The sequence below is a fragment of the Trichosurus vulpecula genome, chromosome 7 (assembly GCF_011100635.1).
Source record: "Trichosurus vulpecula isolate mTriVul1 chromosome 7, mTriVul1.pri, whole genome shotgun sequence".
In the NCBI taxonomy this organism is placed as follows: Eukaryota; Metazoa; Chordata; class Mammalia; order Diprotodontia; family Phalangeridae; genus Trichosurus; species Trichosurus vulpecula.
In genome coordinates, this window is record NC_050579.1 from 85,173,966 (window position 1) to 85,187,969 (window position 14,004).

At 41.5% G+C, this 14,004-nt stretch overlaps 1 protein-coding gene across 2 annotated transcripts in view; it reads left to right on the plus strand.

The window, feature by feature from the left end:
* The first annotated feature begins 12,057 nt into the window (after nucleotides 1-12,057).
* FRMD1 (FERM domain containing 1) overlaps nucleotides 12,058-14,004 on the plus strand; it is a 62,206-nt gene continuing 60,259 nt past the window's right edge. For both annotated transcript variants that reach the window (XM_036767830.1, XM_036767831.1), the window contains exon 1: nucleotides 12,058-12,144. The gene's annotated coding sequence lies outside the window, so the exon portion shown is untranslated. The remainder of the gene's footprint in view (nucleotides 12,145-14,004) is intronic.

Genomic DNA, 14,004 nt, shown 5'->3' on the forward strand with positions numbered 1-14,004 from the left:
CTCTTTCTGTCTTCTCTATAAGAGATGTATTGGATCATACTATATATCAACTCCAGAGTTCTTTTTGGTGCATCATCTGGTTGGGGACAGGAGATTTAGTATATGAAATAGTAACTAACAAGATGACTTATATTCTACACAAAATGTGCTGTACAAGCAAAAAATGCTAGAGAAGTACAGAAGAGGGAAGAATTACAGATTAACATGAGTTGTCTGAGAAGACCTCATGATGGAGCGAGCAAGGACTTGGAAAATAAGTACTCTTGGGATAATTTGAGAAAAAGGAAGTGAGGAAGAGAAAGGAATCTGCTAAGCACATTAGAAATATCTCATTTGATCCTCACAAGGACCCTGCTGGTTAGTGCTGGTTACTATCTCCATTTTACAGATGAGAGAACTGAGACAAACAGCATAAGTGACTTGCCTAGGATAAAAGCACTAGTAAATACCTGAGGTGCTATTTGACCTCAGGTCTTCCTGACTCCAGGCACAGTGCTCTACCCACTACTACCTGGCAGCCTCAGCAGGCAGGGGAATGTAATGGAAAGTGTGTGAAAGTTAGGTTCAGGGTTTAAATCTCACTTCTGATATTTGCATGTGAACCTGTTGAGTCTGTTACTTCTTTGGGTCCCAGTTTTTTCAGCTCTAAAATGAAGGGATTGAATTAGGGCCAGGGTGGAGAACCTGTGCCCTTGAGGCCACATGTGACCCCCTAGGTCTTCAATTGCAGCCCTTTGATGGAATCCAAACTTCACAGAACATGTTTGGATTCAGTCTAAGGGCTGCACTTGAGGATCTAGATAGAGGGCCACATGTGGCCTCAAGGCCTCAGGTTTCACCTCTGAATTTAGGGGAACTGTGGTCCTTCATACCTTTTAAGAGCCACGAGAGGGGAATGCTGTTCCTTTAGAGGGTTTAGTGTAAGTCTTGGAAACATAAGGAGCAAAGGCACAAAGAAGGAATAGGTAGGCTCTGTCTTGGGGGAAGACTATTTTGAGTCTGACTTAGAATGAAAGATTTATTGGGTGGGGAGAGTGAAGCACGTGCCAAGCTACAGGAATTTGGTTATCATTTTACAGGCAAAAACAACCCATTGAGGGGTTCTGTGAAGGAGAGTCCTGGGAGAAGATGATCCACCTGGGTAGCCAGCCCCATGAAGGCAGCTAGAGTGGTAGCAATAGCTGTGGGCCTGTAGTCAGAAGACTTGGGATCAATTCCTTGTTTTTTATCCCTACTAACTTTGGTGATTTGGGGCAACTCAACTCCTGTGCTCTTCAGTGCCTTAGTTTTCTCATCTGTGAAAAATGTGCATGGTAATTTTTACCACTACATAATTTTTACTGAAGCATTGTGAAGAATATGCCTTGTAAAATGTATAAAATGCTATAAAAATGGGAGCTACTATTATACTCTCCTAGCCTTTTCTAGGACTTTGTGCCATTAATTATCACCTTCCCACCTCCCTATGCCCCATCAAAAACCTCATTGCTCATTAACTTACGTGCAAAACATGCTCAGGTCTCTTTAAAAACAAAACCCTTTCCCTTGGTTCTACCAACTCCTTGACCTATATGATTTCCTTTTTATTGCCAATCTTCTCAAGTAGTTTGCACTTATTGCCTCACTGCCCTCTTAATCTCCTTTACCTACAAAATCTCGGAGACATCTAGTCTAAACTGGATCTGAACAAGAACCCCCAGTGCTTCAAACCCGTGATCAGCTAGCCCTTGCTTGGAGACGTCCAGTGAGGGAGAAACTCACTACTTTCCAAGGCAGTCCATTCCAATTTTGCAGAACTAATTTTCAGAAAGATTTTCTATCACATCTAAATCTGCCTCTTTACAACTCTTCATTGCTCTAGGTTCTGCTCACCAAGTCCTAGGAAAACCAGGAGTACTTCCTCTTGCATGTGACATCTCCTTGGTTGTATGGATCTTGAAGGTGGTAACCATAGATCTTCTAGTCAGCAAGTTCAGCTGGTCTTTTCTCAGCCCTAGTCTTTGGCCTTCAGCATCTGATGCTGTCAACCACACCCTTTTCTTGAAACTCTTATTTCTTTAGCTTAAGAATCAAGCTTCTTGAGGGTGAGGGATTCATTCTTTTTGTTTTTTTCCTTTGTGTTTGTAGTACCTGATGTATATAGGAAGTGCTTAACTAATGTATTGATTAGTTCCACAAAACTTTCCTGATTCTCATCCTATTTCAGTTGTCCCCTTTCTCTCTTGATCTTGTAAGTGATGTCCTAATTACCTAAATGTGGATGTTCTCCAAGGTTCTGGACCTTTTGGGTATCTCCTTCCAGTGGTGTCAGTGATCACTTTCTATTTTTAGAAAATTGCCACATCCGTATGCCTAGGCCTACTGTATCTCCAGAGCTCCAGTTCAGGATTCTGACTACTGACTGGCCATTTACAGCTGGGAGGCTAGTGGGTACCTCAAGCTAATCATGTCTATTATTTAAAATTCTTCTTCCTCCCTCCAAAAACTAAAGAAAATAAACCAAGTCCTCTTCCTTCTGACTTAGTTGTTCCACATTTCTTCAAATTGTAGTATTCATATTCTTCCCAGCATCCAGATTCAGAACCTTGTGGTCAGTTTTTAATTATTCTTTCTCCTGCATTTATCAGTGTCCAAGTCATCAGGTTCTGTTGATCTCTCTCTGTATCTTTGGCACTCATCTCTTTCCATTCCTCCTCCTACCATTCTCATTCACTGCAAGTCTTTACCTCCTTCAGTGGTATTAATGGCATGATGAGACAGTGAGATGGTTTTGTGCTAAAAATCCCCAAACCTGAAATAACTCTGTTATATTAGGTAGCTTATACAAGGCAGCTAGGTGGTGCAGTGGATAGAGTGCTAGGCCTAAAGTCAGGAAGACTCATCTTCTTGAGTTCAAATCTGGACTCAGACACTCACTAGCCGGGCAAGCCACTTAACCTTTTTTTACCTCAGTTTCCTCGTCTGTAAAATGAGCTGGAGAAGGAAATGGCAAACCATTAGAGTATCTTTGCCAAGAAAACCCCAAAGGGGCTCACTGAAATGGCTGAACAACAAAAACCTCATACAAGGTCTTTGAGCCTCAATTTCCTTATGTTCCTAATGAGAAGACTGGACTACATCAATCTCTAAGGTCCCCTCTTGCTCTTAGAATACGGAAATTGAGGGGATGTCCATCAATTGGGGGATGGTTGAACAAGTTATGGTGTATGAATGTAATGGAATGCTATTGTGCTGTAAGAAGTGATGAGCAGGTGGATTTTAGAAAAACCTGGAGAGGATTGCCTGAACTGATGCTGAGTGAATTGAGCAGAACCAGGAGAACATTGTATACAGCAACAGCAACATTGTATGATGACCAACTTTGTTAGACTTATCTCTTATGAATAGTGCAGTCATTCAAGACAATTCCAAAAGACCCATGGAAAATTCTGTCCACATACAGAGAAAGAACTATGGGTGTCCAAATGCAGATTGAAGCGTACTATTTTCTCTTTTTGTTTTTTCTTTCTTAATGGTTTTCCCTTTCGTTCTTAGTTCTTCTTTCACAACATGACTAATGTGTAGCCAGTATCAGATTGCATGCTGTCTTGGGGAGGGGAAAGAGTGAGGGGAAGGGGAAGGAAAGTTGGAGCTCAAAATGTTATAAAAGTGAAGCTGAAAGCTAAGAATAAAAAAATAAATTTTTAGAAAATCCAATTCTGTCCCTCATAACTCATATCCTTCTTTTCAAATCTCTCCCTACTTCAGTCTATTCTGAATCCAGATCCCAGATAAATCTTCCTCAAATACCACTTCTGAAAAACCTTAGCTTTGTATTCTAGACCCCCCCAAAGCCTGGTCTTTCTTAGGCAGGCAGGTCTACTTCCAGGAAACTGGAATTTACCAACAAAACCTCTATGTTGAAGCTAATCTGCATTTCTTTCTTGCTGTTTTTTTTTTCCTGCCCTTCTGATTCACAATCTTCACCTATTGAAAGTTTTTCCTTCATTTTAAGGTCTAGCTCTTGTCCATCTTTGATCAGCCCAAGGGGAGTAATTGATTCCTCCTTTATACTTCTGAGTTTCTATGTATCTTCATCTCTCGTGGAGCTTTAACCTGGTTGTCTTGTAATAGAGATGCTTTTAAAGGAGTCTTCCAGACTGATCTCCTTGGGGCAGATTAAACAACTTGCTATATCCCCCATAGCACCTAAGACTAACATCGACTGTGTGCAAGAGACCCTAATGAATATTTATGTGACCAAAAGAAAATTAGTCTAGCTATATTGATAGCACCATCAATATTTTACCATGTCTTGCTTTCTCCCTTTTCCTTATCATGGAAGGAAAAGGCAGGTTTGTGTATGAACCACCTCAAACACAAGCAGGTATTACTGGCCTTGCTTTCTGGAATGTATTTTTTAAGCTGATTGAAGACCTGTAGTAATAAGAGGGAACTCTCTACCTCCCTAATGGAGGCAAGACTTAGATGCACCTCACACTCCCTCTGCACATTGCCTAGAATTTCTGCATCAATGCTGAGACATGATATGAAACACTAACCCTCCTGTACCTTTAACCTTCCCTATCTACCCTGGTCTCATTGCAAGCCTTCTCACGTAGTCCCAACGAACAAAGATGGCTCTCAGCTTTCTTCTCAGTTGCTTCCTTATTTCCAGAGGTTAGGAAGCGGCTATAGTCTGTCTGTCTATACTTTAATAACCATGTGGTTCATAGCATCTGATTATGAAAATATCCCTCTGTTGGGTTTTAATCTGAGGTGTGAACAGGGAGCCTTGAGGCCTTGTCTCTCCTGGTAATAGTAGTAATAATAAATAATGATATAGTGTTTCCTACTTAAAAAGTGCCTTTCATCTAAAGATCTCAAAGCACTTTATAGGCATGAGCTCATTTGTTCTCACAACACCCTGATGATATGGGAAGACGATGTTATCTTTCTTATTCTCCCTGGAGAAACTGATGGATGAAAGTGGGGAAAGAGGGTCTGATGCCTTAGTGAATATGACCTCACTCCCTAACCAGCTTCATACCCACGACACTGTACAGTATTGTTAACATTGGAATGACCTTACATCTTCTTGTTCAAAGGAGCAGAGAACTAACAGATCTAAAGAGTCCGACATTGACTTCTTGTAAGACGTAGAGCAAAGTACCCTATCTTTGTATATAGTGTCCAGGCATGTGCCCCACAGAACCACACCGTCTGGTCCAAGCCAGACTTGAACAAGAATCCCCTCATACCTAACATGCCCAAGAAGTAGTCATCCAGTTTTACTTGAAGACCTCTAAGGAGAGGGAACCCACTCCCTCCCAAGGTAGCTGCATTCTGCTTTTTAGGTGGTTCTAAAGGCAAGGAAGTTTTTCCTTATATAATGCCTAGCATTTACATAGTGCTTTAAGGTTTGCAAAACACTTTACAAATATTATCTCAGTTGATCCTCACAACAATTCGGGGAGGTGTGGTAGGTGCTAATATTGTCCCTATTCTACAGGTGGGGAAACTGAGGCAAGTCTGAGCTTAAGTGACTTGCCCTGAGCCACACAGCTGGTAAGTATCTAGGCTGGATTTGACCTTGAGTCTTCCCGGTTCCAGATCCAGAGCTCTATCTTCTGAACCATTCTGCTGCCTTCCTATCAAGTCCCTCTTTGCACATTCCACTTATTGCCCGTTTCTGCTTTCTGAATCCGAGAAGAACAATTTAATCTCTGTTTTCACAGAATAGTCCTTCAAATACTGAAGATAGTTATGCTGTTCTCCCTAAGTCTCCTCTTTGGGCTAAGTAAGCATCCACGTTTCTTCCAATTTATCCTCATATGGCATAAGCGCAATGCTTTGCTATCCTGATAGTTGGCCAACATTCTTCTTAAAGCATGGTGCCCAGGATTGAGCTTGGTGCTTTTCATACGCAGCCTGGCCAGGACACAGTGCTGCATCCATCTCCCTAGCTCTGGACATGACCTCTCAAAGTGCCCTAATTAGCTTTCTTGGCCACAGTGTCACCCGCTTTTCTCTCTGAGCTTGTGGTCTGCAAGGACTCCCTATGCAAACCATACAGGTGCAAGAAGCCCCGTTTTGTTTCTGTGATTGTACCCATGGTGTACAAGTTTAATAAATCCTTCTTAAATTGAGTTATCTTTCTCTTACGGTTTGGGAGTAAATAGATGTAGGTAAAATTCTTTGTAGAAGAAAAGACAAATATTTAAATAAAAATCAGGGCTCTCTGAGTGAATGTGTGCTGAAAGGGATTGTTTTTATTTTTTTAATCTGAGCAGTCCAAGGACTGGTTCTGTTTTGGAGATGAAGCTGTGAACCTTCATGGAATATCAATGGGCATTTGTTTTGGGGTGGCTCAGGCAACCAAGGGGAGAGCTAGCTATTGTAGGGAAAAAACCAAAGCCCTTTTAGTTTAAATTGTGTCTCCAAATCATCCACTTGGGCCAGAGAAGGTCTTAGCTGTGGGAATGCTCATGGATAGAAGGTTGGTTGTTTTTTTTTCCTTTTGCATTTAAATTAATACCAGCTCAGATGTACAATGAACCTTGGACCTGAGTGGTCCTCTGTCCTTTTTGGGGGTGTGCTAGCGGATTCCCTCTCCTTCCCATATGTGTCAGTATATCCCCCACAGTGTGTGATTGGTGTCCTGACTCCCTCAACCCGACAAATTCCTTTAAAGCTCATCCCCAAACGTTACCTTGTCTTCTCCCAGTGATCTTCCCTTCCCTGCCTCATAGAGTCCTTGGCTTTGCATCTCCCTGATGCATTTACCTATTGCTTATGATAGTTACTACTATGTGCCAGACACCTTTAATAGACTGTAGGTTCTAAGGGGAGGGTATCTCCCCTTAGAGAGGAGGGTATCTTAGCTAATTTTTGTGTTTTATGTTTACTCCAGTATCTAGTGTGGCTTTGTAGACTTTTAATGTTTGTTAAATTGATTGCACCAACATGTTGATTAAGCCCATGGTGTTAGGTGTGGTTTGGGGTGATAGATTTGCAAGATTAGTTAAAACAGAGTCAGCCCTTTCAGGGGGTAGGGTAGCTAGGTGGTGCAGTGGATAGAGCACTGGGGCCTGGAGTCAGGAAGACTCATCTTCATGAGTTCAAATCTGGCCTCAGACAATTACTAGTTGTGTGACCCTAGGCAAGTCACTTCATCCTGTTTGCCTCAGTTTCTTAATCTGTAAAACGAGCTGGAGAAGGAAATGTTAAACCACTCCAGTATCTTTGTCAAGAAAACCTGAAATGGAGTCACAAAGGGTCAGACACAATTGAAACAACTCAACAAAGACAGCAACAGCCCTCTCATGGAGCTTCACATCTGGTTGGTGCTCACTGCCCGGTAGGTGACGAATGCACTTAACCGAGAAGAAAGCCAGCACTTTCTTTATGTCCTTTTCCAAGTCCACTTCGAGGGCCATTGGAGGTCAAGGTTTTTGTAAGCAAAGCAGGTACGACTTAGAATAGGAATGTAACAGTAATGTTTACATAGTACCTGAGTGCTTTTACAGGTGCTTGTTCCCCTTTGTTCCTTGAGAATCTAATCTTCAGAACGTCCGTGTGCCGTGTGTTAGTCACTGGCTGGGTGATTTAGCTGGTTATGGAGGTGGAGGATTTCTTCTAGGGTAAAGAATTTGAGGGACCAGAGATTTAAGAGGTTTGCCTCGGGACATATGACAAATAGGTGAAAACCTAACATATATCCCGTTCTGAAGTTCTCATGGGCTTTTGTAAATTTGTCGGCCAAGTCCTGTACACCTGGAGTTTGCCAACCTCACACAACTTTTTAAAAAAGTTTTATTGGAGCCGTTTGCTTTTACATTGCAGTCATTTTTGGATATAACCCTCCCCTTTCCACCTCTGTGTCATATATAGTCCTTCTCTTGTAATAAAGAAAAAATATAGTAAAACAAAACCAACCAACACAAAAGCCACAAGTGACAGGGTATTTAATACTTCACACCCTGAGGACCTCATCTCTCCAGCAAAAGAAGGGAGGTGCATTTCCTCATCATGTCTCAAGGACCAAGATTGGTCAAAAACAGTATGTAGCTTCAGGTTTTGTTTTTTGGTTTTTTGGGGGGTGGGGTGGGGTTGGTTCTTTTCTTTTGTGTTGTTGTTTCCTGACATCACTGCATCATCCTTACATCATTTAGACTCTCATCTTCTCTTTCTCCAGTTCTTAGTGTACTCGCCCCCTGGAAATTATTCTGTGGACTTAAGGTACATGCCTCTTGTAGAATGTAAGTTTCTCAGCTTACATTATTAAGCACCTACTATGCCTATGCATAAGGCATAGTAGGTGCTTGCTTAGTAAAGATTTGAACTGAGGTTGTCAGTATCTGGCCCCACACACATTTTTCCTCTACCATTGTCTTACCCACCTCCTATAAATATCTGCTATTTGTAGAGCACTTTGGAGTCTCAGGAAAGTAGATATACCAGGATAAGTAGGACATAGTTCTTGCCTTACTGAAAGTACATTTTAGTTGTTGTTTGGTCATTTCAGTGATGGCCTACTCTTCTTGACCCCATTTGGAGTTTTCTTGGCAAAGATCCTGGAGAGATTTGCCATTTCCTTCTCCAGCTCATTTAACAGGTGAAGTAACTGAGGCAAACAGGGTTAAGTGACTTGCCCAGGGTCACACAGCTAGTATCTGGGGCCAGATTTGAACTCAGAAAGATGAGTGTGCTTCAGGCCCAGTACTCTGTATACTGTCCCCACCTAGCTGCCCTACATTCTAGTAGAGGGATGTAAATTCTCATTCCCTCTCTCTCTGTCTCTCTGTCTCTCTCTCTCTCCTTCTCTCCCTTTTCCTCTCCTCCTCTCCTCCTTTCCCTCTCCCTCCCTCTCTCCCTCTTCCTCTCTAGCTTAGGACAGACCCGATAATTGCTGTGAGACCTGGAGGAAGGAAGACTTGGGTTCATATTCTGCCTCTGATGATCTTATTATTAAGTTATTTAAACTAAGTTTCATTCCCTCAGCTCAAAAATGAGGACATTGAACTGGGTGGTTTCTAACGTCCTGTCCACCTCTAAATGAATGATTCTAAGCTATGAGAAACTACAAGTATTGTGTAAGGTATGTAAATAAAGCGTAATCTGGTTACAGATAAATCCATTTGTATCACAAGGTCAGCAGGAAAAAAACATGGATTCTCGGCATTTCCAGGCTTCTTCCAAATCCAGTCTGACCACCTGGTAGAGAGGCCAGGAGAATGCTTTGCTTCATAGCTTATCCTCTAGATTTAGAGTTTCAAGAAGTATCTTAATACTCTCTCCAACTTTTTTTTTAAAGTATGCTGTTTTGAGATTTTAAAATTAATTGTACTTTGGTATAAAGTTTTTAAAAGAGACATATGAAATTTTAAATCAAATTTTTCCTCTTGATGGTTTAATTTACCCTTAACTATCCCCAGGCCTCTCTGCTTCTCTCCCATCACCCCCATTTCTTCCACCCTCATCCTTCTACCCATTTTTGAATCAGGCTTTCAACCAGGCCTGGAATGCACCTTAAAAATGATCCACAGCATACCCCTTAATTTTACAGATGAGAAAAACCAGCGTCCAACAGAAGCAACTTAGCCAACATCACCTGTCTTGTTAGAAGAACAGGACCTAGAATTAGTCTTCTGATTCTGGGTACCGAATTCTCTATATTACACAGAGTTCCTTCTGATCTTGGGACTTCCCTTTTTCCTCTATTCCATAACCTCCCACATCCCATAACCTCCCACATCCCATTCCATTATACTTGATGAGGTTAAAGAACCATATTTTTAGGGGTGCTCAAGACTCCAAAATATCAACACCATGCCAGGTCCTGCTCAAATGAATTGGACTCAAGCCTTCTCACAGCTAAAGAAGAAAACAAAGTTTATTACAGATTCACCATATTGGGTTGTCTTAAGAAATCTCATCATTCATGACGCTCTTTTGCACAAGTGGGATAGATTCCATCTGAGGTAGATGGAATCTGAGCCCCTTCATAGAGGCAAGATGAAACTTGTATACAGAAAGATTGTGGGAGGGATCAAAGGTGATCCTGGGGTGATAGGAGGAGGGGTTAGGGAGGGTCTTGAGGAGGAGTCTAAGGAGCAGCTTGATGGGACTGGGGTGAGGTCAGACTCCAGCAATGGAGAGAATGAGCTTAAGGGTGGGAAGTAGTCAGACAATGGAGGGCTAGGCTAGGTTAAGAGTAACCTAGCCTAGAGATTTGGGCCTAGCAATATTGAGGCAAACTCCTCATCTAGTGGGAAGATTCAAGGGGAGTTCAAGGGGGCTCCCACAGTCTAAAAACCCCATCATACTTACCCCTTTTCATGGGATCATAGATTTAGAGCTAAAAGCAGGGACTTCATAGTGGGTCATCTCCAACTCCCCCATTTTACAGATAAAAAACCATGGCGACTTACCCCCATGCTCACCCAGCTGGTGTACAAGTGGGATTTAAATCCAGGTTGTCCTGATGCTCACTGGGTACTAAATCATATTGCTTTGAACCTGGACCTTGCCCCTGCAGAGTGATCAGTGCTCTTTCCACTGCCCCACACTGCCTACTCCAAGGTGCCCTTGCCAAACACAAACTGGTATCCTCTGCCCCTCAGCGCCTCTTTGCATTGCCCAGCTTTCCCTTCTGTTGCTCTGAGACAACCCAAAACAGATGCATATTTATATTCTGAGAAGGTTCACAGCTCTATCTCCAAAACAGATCCAGTCCATTCAGTATAACTTACTACTTTGGGCTTTTTTTTTCCTTTCTTCCTTATTCATTTATTCTATCATTGTTTTTTATTTTCGAAAAACTAGGACAATTAACTCTTTTGTCTTATGTAGTTTTCTTTCATGATTTCTTGAAATATAGCTCTGGTAAACCAGGCTTTGATAGAGCCCATTGGGATTCAGATGGAGCTACTTGACTATACCGTTAAACCGAAATCACTCTGGCTCTCACTGATTGACCAGTAATGGGTCCCAGTCCAAGCCTTACTTGCTCATTGTTTTGGTTTTGATGGCTCTGAGTGTTTTGGCCAGAAACCTAGAATGATTCTTTTGAGAAGACAAACTAGGCCATCTTTTGCTTCAGTTCTTATCTAGCCTCTAATCACTAAATGGGCATTGTCTCTGACAAACTGAGACCTGAGAAAGACCTTAGCATAAAAAGGCCTTGGTCTCCCCTTGTATCCGGGGCTATCACCAGTCACCCTGACATATGTCTTGCTAATGGACTCCTATGACTCTGGAGGAGAGAGTGAGGCTAATGTCTCTGCACAGCCCTGCCTCACTAAAATCCAATTCACTTGCAACTTAAGACATCATCCTCCTGATGTCATTGGTCCATTTCAAGAACGAAGGACAAAAGAACAACTTTGGGCAACCATAGTCCAAGAATCATCTAGAAAATGATTAGAAAGAAGAGGGCCAACTAAAGGGATACTTAAGAATTGTCTCCTTAAGTATTCTTAATATTTGTTTCATGCCATTGAGGATATCATAGGATCAAAAATTGATTTAGGCACTCAGTCCCGATGTTTAACTTTGAACATTCACCTCCTCCTTCCCGTATGTCATCTGGTATGTGTTTGGGACACTTTTGCTACCTGTCCTCATTTATTATTTTTTGATTAAATTAATAGTCCAGAAACTGCGTAAAATGAATCATTCCATTAGAATGTATAAGAGCATTTAGACTTCAGGGCATATTTAAAATAGAGAAATTATTAAAAAGTATCTAAAATTATTTTGTACCCTTTTTCTAGAAGACTTTTTGTAGATTGATGAGTCTTTTTTTTGAGAGAGAGAGAATTTTTATTTGAGCCTTTAACTTGGAAAATTTGTCATAATCACTCATTCTCAGAGTAGTCATTATATAAAACCAGTCTCTGGACTTGCAGGCTCTCACTTTCATTAAGGTCACTGACCTTGTAGTCTCCCACCAACTCTAGTCGTCAAATCAGTTTGGTGTGACTAAGGTTCAAAGTCTAGGACAGTGAGAAGAATGTGTCTCCTGGGTTGCTCTGGGGGCAGAAGTCCACCCAGGGGTTATTTAAACAGGTATATAGCTTCTGCATCATATTTTCTACGGTTTCTTCCCTAAGGAGAAGGTTTTTTTTTCTCTTTATAGGAGCAACCCAGACACGTGTGTATGTAAGTCTCTGCTTTTTTATAAACTCTTGTGATATCTGTGTATGTCTGTGCTTTTTTAATAGCATGAAATTTAGATTACCTAAGTTACCTGCCTTCCTCGGGACCTTGTCCCAATTTAGCCACGATTATAGGTTTGGTTTTGTTTTTAAATAAGGAATACATGAGGTTTCTGGCTTTGCTTCATTAAGACAAAGCAACTACTCTATGGAAGCTAAAACCTTCAGTCACTTGGGGAGGAGAAAAAGTCAGCAACACCCTGAAGACCGATGATTGACTGGAGCTTTTATTAATCCTTGTGTGCTCTGTTTGTTGGACACTTAGGGCTTTAATTGAGGCTAAAAGGCCTGAATTGGTGGTAAACAAAAGCATGGCATTTGGGCTGTAGGGCTGTGTATGTAATCTTGCAGAAGAGCATTCCTCCTGGCTGTTTGGTTTTCTTGGCAAGCTGTCCAGGGTGCCAAATGTAAACAGGCAACTGGACACTTTGAGGCTAATGATTTCTGGGTCTTTCTTTTAGGCTCCTTATCATTTTGGAGCATGGGATTGTATTTCTCAACTTTTCTGCTACTCAATGCCTGTCTGTCAAACATGGATTTTGCAAATTTTGGTGAGCACTCCAAGGGCTTAAAATACTAAAGGACCTCCCTCTCGTCTGTATGGAATTACTTAACCTCATGAGTACCTCAAGGAGGATCCTTGCTTCATGCCATAGAGAGAGTGTATCAGAGGATCAAAAATTGATCTACAGCATTGAAGCAACGATCCTACTTGAGGTATCCGTAAGGTTAACTTATGGTGTATGTTTCTCTTTTTTTTCCTTGCCTCCTCTTCCTGCCCTAGAGATGCCTACCATTAGACACAAATAAGCATACATATGTAAAATTATTCTACACATAATTCTATTTATCAGTAAAACATTTTCTGAGAAGGCGTCCAAAGGCATCACTATAACTCCAAAGGACCCAATGGCAAAAAATGTTAGGAAGTCCTGGATTAGACATAAATCAGAAAAGTTGTGGAAAGAAGCCTGGATTTTGGCTTTTGAATTGTGTTTTAATCAGAGCTCTGTTAATTTACTACCAGTGTGATTTTGGGTGAATCACTTACCTTCATTTAAGTTAAGTGGATGCTTTGATTTTCTCCCCAACAAATAAAATGGAGTTAGACTAAATGATCTCTAATACCCCTTTGAAACAGCATTTAAGTGCATGCTATGTATCAGGCCCTGGGAATTATAAAGAAAGACAAAAAATATGGTCCCAGCTCTCAGGGAACCCACAGCTCAGAATCTTAAAATGGAGAGAAATTCCGAGTGAGAAGAGATGGATAGAAAAAAAATATGCCACAAGGTTGGCTACCCCCCAATATGTCATTTAAGCTCATTTTCTTTGGCATGAAAACTGCTCTGCCCCACCTCACCCCTTGAGCTTATTCTCCCACCTTACCTGTCACCAGCAATTCCATCAAGTTTCACATAAACATACCGCAAAGGTGGGGGTACAGGTCTGGCCACACCCCTTTTAAAAGGCAGTCAACACTTGATATGTGTCATCTTATTTACTAAAATGCCTGCCTGTATTTAGACAGAGGGATGGGGGGAGAGGAGAAGAAAGAAAGGAAGAGAGTGATCGATCCATTGAACGTTCAGGGTGCTGGGAGAGAGTACAGAATTAGCCCGATAAGAGCTTTAAATGTGGCAAATGTTCATCCTGAACTGCTTTTCCTACCAAGAGAGTATAGGAAAAATATGAGATAAATTGTTTTCTTGCGTAAGAGAATTGTCTGTGGATGCAGACGGAATTTTTTAGAGGCGTACAATTCAACAGACATGTTAAAAACTGCTATTTCACTATGCTAGCT